This window comes from Trematomus bernacchii, unplaced genomic scaffold (assembly GCF_902827165.1).
Source record: "Trematomus bernacchii unplaced genomic scaffold, fTreBer1.1, whole genome shotgun sequence".
NCBI lineage: Eukaryota > Metazoa > Chordata > Actinopteri > Perciformes > Nototheniidae > Trematomus > Trematomus bernacchii.
The window spans coordinates 3386209-3392715 of record NW_022987668.1 but is presented as its reverse complement, the minus strand read 5'-3'; positions in this window follow the sequence as shown (position 1 = coordinate 3392715).

The following is a 6507-nucleotide window of genomic DNA, read 5'->3' as shown; positions in this document are numbered from 1 at the left end:
GAATATTTAAATTGAAAATGGATTTCGTCGAGTAAAGCTGCAGAGTTTCTATATATTTGAAGTTGGGCACAGATCTGTTAAATTTGGGATTTTTAATCCATGCCTTGAGTCATTTTTTACTCTAATTCCAGGCTAAATTTGCTGCTAAATAAAGGTTTGAATACTATAATCATTGCTGCAGAAAATTGCATCACACACACCAACCATAGACCTCTGGGACCTCTTAAAAAAGAGATTGTTTTAAATGTTGAATTGTAGAATTTTAAACTGATTTGTTTCAGTAATGGAGGTTGCAGAGTTTCTCTATCTGCAGATGAAGTGAGAAAAAATATATGATTAATCTATTATATATTCAGTTTGGGATTATTAATCCACGCCTTGAGTCATTTTGTACTCTAATTCCAGGCTAACTGTGATGCTGATTTGAGGTTTTAATCCTGCAGAAATTGTGCACACACAAAAACCATAGATCTCTGTGAACTCACAATAAAAAAAACTATGAAAACACAGGTCGAATTACGTTGAATATTAACGTTCTTAGTGGGTTTTGTTAAGTAATTAAGGTTGCAGGGTTTCTCTATCTGTAGATGAAGTGGAAAAAAACCTATTATTAATCTATTATATATTCAGTTTGGGACTATTAATCCATGCCTTGAGTCATTTTGTACTCTAATTCCAGGCTAACTGAATACCATAGACCTCTGTGAACTTTAAGAACAAACTAATAGAGTTTTAAACGTTGAATCACTTTGAATGGATTTGGTTGAGTAATGAAGCTGAGGAGCAGCTATCTGCATATCCAAATCCATTCAGAGCAGGGACTATTAATCCATGCCTGCAGTTAAAAAGGACTTTGACCTAAAACTTTCATTTTTCAGGCTAAACTGTGCTGCTCAATAGGGGCTTGAATACAGGAATCATTAGCTTACAGCTCCTGAATGGAGCTCCCTACATCTGAACTTTGGCGGAGTCCTTTTTAGAGAAACAACAACAACGGAGGGATGCTTCTTCTTTTTTGAAAGAGCATTCTTCTGGGAGAATGTAGCCTAGCTGCCATCAGGGTCGCGCGAGGGTCAATCAGAAGCGTTGACCGCTGCGTCACCGTTTCATTAGTCCTCGCGCGGACAGGGGACCATGCAGAGTTCACGCGGCCTGCGGGAGTCGCGAGCCCATTGTCTCCCCCCTCTTTCTCCCCATGCATTATTCTTGTGCAAATATATATATTTCAAAAAAAAAATCCACCGATGTGAGCGATTTTCAGATGTTCTTTTTAATCTGCAGCACATTTCAATAATAGCCATTTGATTATGCCTCATATTTTGCAATTATTGCCGAGTAATTTGACGCTTTTTTTTGCTTTAAATGGCAAATGTTCCTCTACTCCAATATTCAAATGCTTTATTGTCATTTATAGCGTAGTTTTGGCTATGAAAATACAAAATAGACATACAAATACATTGAAATAAAATGCACCTATAATCGGACATGCATCTTTCTATATGCCTGCTTTTTTGCTTTATCGACTATTGCATTTTGGCTTTTGCGTATTCCCTCCCAGTTGTGATTTCAGAAGGCCACATGGTGTTATATATGCAACCTCTTAATAAATCCCCTCTCCTCCCGGGCTGCTCTATAAAGCCATTCAGATGTGGCTTTTCTTTCTTAGGGGTCGTTTCACTTTTCATCTTAGACAGGCTGACCGCCGGCTCACCCCTCCGCCCACAGCCCTCTCCCGGGTCAAAGCCGAGCAGCTTTAACCCGGGTTAGAACATTAACTGCGACCTTTAGATATTCAGTCCTAAGATGGGAACACATGCACCGTCTCCGGCTGACCAGCGAGCCGCGAAATAAGACTGTGTAGAATAAAGGCGGAGGAGGAGGAGGAGGAAATATGCACCGATCTCAGGGTGTTTGAGTTGAACAAATCTACTATATTTTTTAACGATTGCACCATGATTGCATTATTGTAATGGCCACTGGTCTTATTTGACTCAAGACTGCATATTTGAAGGAAAAAACGACATGATTCCCACACATTGCACCATGAAATCAGTTGGAGACAGGGTTTAACTGATCATGCATGAGCCAATGTGTAAATACAAATACATGGGAATAAACCCAATTATGCAAATTGTGGTATGGCCTTAGAAAAAGTAAGCTTGTTTCACACACTAAAATACAAAAAATGTGCATCACCGAGTTGAAAAGTAAACAAATAATGCATTTGTTTTATTTATTTACCTTCATTTCCAACATATTGTTTACTTATAACATAATTAACCGATAGTTTAGGATATAACGTAAATATAAGAAATAATACCCACTAAAATGTGTATTTAAAATGTATTTAATTTCAATTTGTATTATTATGTAGACTATATTGAACGAGAGTTTAGGATATTGCACAAATAGGAGAAATACTACTGGGTGTAGTGTAATTCCAACATGTATACTAGTAACGGTATCAGCTGAGATTTTAAACATATTGCACCAGTCATATGGGAAATAACATGATCCTAAAAATATCTATAGCTGTATATTTGTTTTCTTTCTAAACCGTGGACTTAAAAACCTTCCTAATTATTTGACATTAAATTGCTTACTGTTTGAAATAACATCAAATAAGATCTCCTTCCTTCCTTTAGTTTGCGAGCAATCCCAAAAGTTACTGCTTATTTCAACTCACGAAGTTACTGCACCAAAAGTTTTAAACAACGTTTTTTATTTCACCGTTTTTATTTATTTGTTTGCTCGTATATGGAAGAGAGGGGTTGTGACTTTAATCAGAAGTTTTCTCCAGGTCATAAACCGCTGGAATATATTTCCATATTTCTCATCTCGCCCTGTTTACAGCCTGCAGAGGAGAGCTGCTCGTAAAACCTGAAGAAAGAGCCATAACTCCTGATAACTCAATCTCACACACACACACACACACACACACACACACACACACACACACACACACACACACACACACATACACACACACATACACACACACACACACACACACACACACACACACACACACGCAATGATAATGCTATCCTCCAGGCTGCAGTGAAAAGTATCTAAAATGTGTTTTCTGATACAATATCTAAAGAGCAACTAACCCCTGATGATCTACTGTAATTTAAACACTATTAATTTAGCAAGTTATTCATATTATAAGCCTATTTTATTGTCCGTAAATAGGAGATTATGATGTCAAAACCCGATAATCCTCGACATATGGATGAAGGTTTTGCCGCTCCTGTATGCCCATTTTTTTACGCAAACACACGCTGCGTAAATCGTGCACACACACACACCCGCACACACACATCGAGGTATCCGCACAAACACACACACACACACACGCGTGTTCATGCTCAACGAAATATGTTGAAACCCAGACCTCTGAAAATAAATACATATAATCAAAGGAATTGATATTTGGTATCAAAGACGTCTTCACTGTTAAATATAAACCATATTAAAATCGGAATTTTTTTAAGAACAGTCCTTCTTAACTAAGGGGATTCTTGACTTTCTAATTAAAATATATACATTAAAACACTTAGAAAACGGACTGATTGGACTCAATAATGTCAGTATGGTGGTTTTAAAACAGGCACCCCTGCAGTATTATCTTCTATCTCCATTTACTGTAACGTAAATAAAGGGACGAATAACGTATTTCTGCTCAATGCAGCATTGGGAAATAATAATTTGTCTTAAAAATATCAAAACATCCAAAAAACATCTATCTCACCACAAAAAAACGCCTTGAATTTCACCCAAAAAGTGTTAAAATCTCCGAGAAAAAACACCCTTGCAGCCAAAGTGAGATAATTAGATTATACATTGGACTACAGGTGGATCTACGGGCCCTTTGGGGGATCCCCGAACCACAGCTTTAATCCCCACCTCTGCCCCCCCCCCTGCCTCGTACAGTCATAACCTCATATGTTGCCAAATATGGAAACAAATCCCACTTACTTGTTCTGTAATCTCGCGTTAAAACCCCGGATGTTGGTTACTGTAAAGTCCCCGTGTGTTAAAGCGGAATACCGGAGCCGGTGTTTCTCCGCGCGCTTCAAACAGCATTGTGTTGATTTCTCTCTTAATATCTGCTACCAATCCCATCTGGCCGCCTGTGGGCTATTCTCTCTGAGTTATATTTGGGACTTGTCAAAGTGCCGGCAATAAAACACACTTTATTACCATCACGTGTTCCGCTTTTTTTTTTTCTCTCGCTGCTGCTGCTCCTCATAAATTATTCTGCACGGAGAGCCACTTTATCCGATAATGGCGCCAAGGAGAAAAACGATTTAATCTCTGTGTGCTGGTGGAGATTTAAAAAAAGAAGATAGGAGTGTGTTGTCCGCATTTTAACTAGCAGAGGGACTGGGGTGTAATTTATTCCCCTTTCTCGGTTTTTCTAATCGTTGTTCTCTCCTGTTTTTGAAAGATACAAACGACGATTCTCTTCAGGTTTTCTGGCATTTTCTTAAAATGTTAAAATACAAAACAATGATTTTTCTCGACATTTTCTGGGCATTTAAATCCAGATTTTGCCTTTTTTATATAAAAGAGGTATTGCTTATTGCTTTAATAATTACTGGTACATCATATTGGTTGAATAAAATGTGTTTGTGGATGTTTTAATGGTGTTAAATCCGTGCGTAATTTCCATTTTTGTGCGTAAAACAGATCTACATGTGGGCATTTTAACTAACAGTGTTTTTTATTCCTCTTGTACGTATTTTTCTAATACGTTTTCGGTCCTTTAAAGAAACAAAAACACTGATTCTCTTTGCATTTTAAGCCAAATTTCATTTTTTTAACATATAAAAGAATATTGTTTATCGCTTTAATAATGAATGGTATAACATATAGTTGAATAGATTGGGTTTGTGAAGGTTTTAATGGTGTAAAACCCGTGCGTAATTTGCATTGTTTTGTGCGTAAAACAGCTCTACATGTTGGCACTTTGTTGTTGATCCTCACTGCAGTCCTTTCCTCGAAAACAAGCCGAGTCTAAACAACACTGCTTTTTCCGGATGTTTCTGGAATGCTGTTTGGAGCATTTGTTTCCTGCTTTGATTTCCGTAAATGGAGAGCCATAAAACCATAAAGTGGCTCTGTGAAAACAAAACACACCGCCTGTGTGTGTGCGTGTGTGTGTGTGTGTGTGTGTGTGTGTGTGTGTGTGTCTCTCCTCACACGGCTTCTCAAGTGTCAAAACAACACCAGTGAACCAAAAGTTAGGCAAAGCGTAATGATGTTTCGTTTAAATATATATAAAAGTCTTCTTTAAATAACATAATGATGAGTTAATAATATAAAAGCCACTATTATTAATAAACTAAAATGCAAATAAAGACCAAAAAACCGTTGGAATTAAACTTATTAAAGGTAGGAGTATCTGTTAACACTTAAATAATGCACATTTCACATGTATTTTGCAGAAATAACGCGATTTCTTAGTCTTTTTCATCTGGTTATAGGATGTATTAACTCAATTCATGTCAAGGAAAAGGTCTCCAAATTGTTCATCAACCGTAGGCTATAATAGGGACAATTTAGATTAAAATAGTGTTTTTAAAATAACATTTGCACAGATAGAGCCGAGTGTAACTGTTGCAACATTCAATATCAGAGTAGTGCTCTGCAGAATCCGTTTATTCTGGGATAAACCTAATTTAATTAACATAGTGTCGCCTCTTGAATCTGATTATAACACCTCCTCCTGCAGAAATGTCCCGGGACAGTCGCCCTGTTCGAGGTGCATTCAGGGAAATTGGGAAAAGAGAACTCTCATGAACCTCCGTGTCTAATAACAGAATGAGTGAAAGATGGGGATGAAAATGGTGCAGACCTGAAGCTGTAGCGCCATCTAGAGTTTAATTCAGGGTGCAGCAGCAGCAGATCTACACTGCAGTGGTTTAACATGAACATATATTTGCTATTTATTTAGATTTTGGTGATGATTAGGATGATTTAGCAACGCTTTTAGTATATTCTTCTGTTTTGATCGATGGTAGTGAAATATATTTACATTTGTGGTGAAATGTCTCCCTGGTGTTACAAGAGGAGACACTTATTTAGTTGCATGCATCAAACAATTAAACAACTAATGCACATTTAAAAAAAGAAACCACATTTAGAGAAGGGTGTCTCTTTGGGTTCTGCGTTTTGCTGCACCTTATCACCTATTTACAGGCTTGTATCGCCCCCTAGTGGCTTACAGTACAAACAGCACTCTTTTTTTAAATATGGTGTAATTACCTGAACATGCATCAATATAATAACTATTCAAATCCCTAGCCACAACATAAAAATGTAGAACAACATACCTATTGTATTGCACATTTGTTATACTATAGGCTATTTATTTGCAATAGAATATAAGCTGATATGCGTAACAGGCTGTCGACGGTCATTAGCAATTTCAATTATAATCTTTTATCGTTTTGTTACCTTTATCAGAAGATGATGGCCCACCGCGTCACTTCAAGCTGT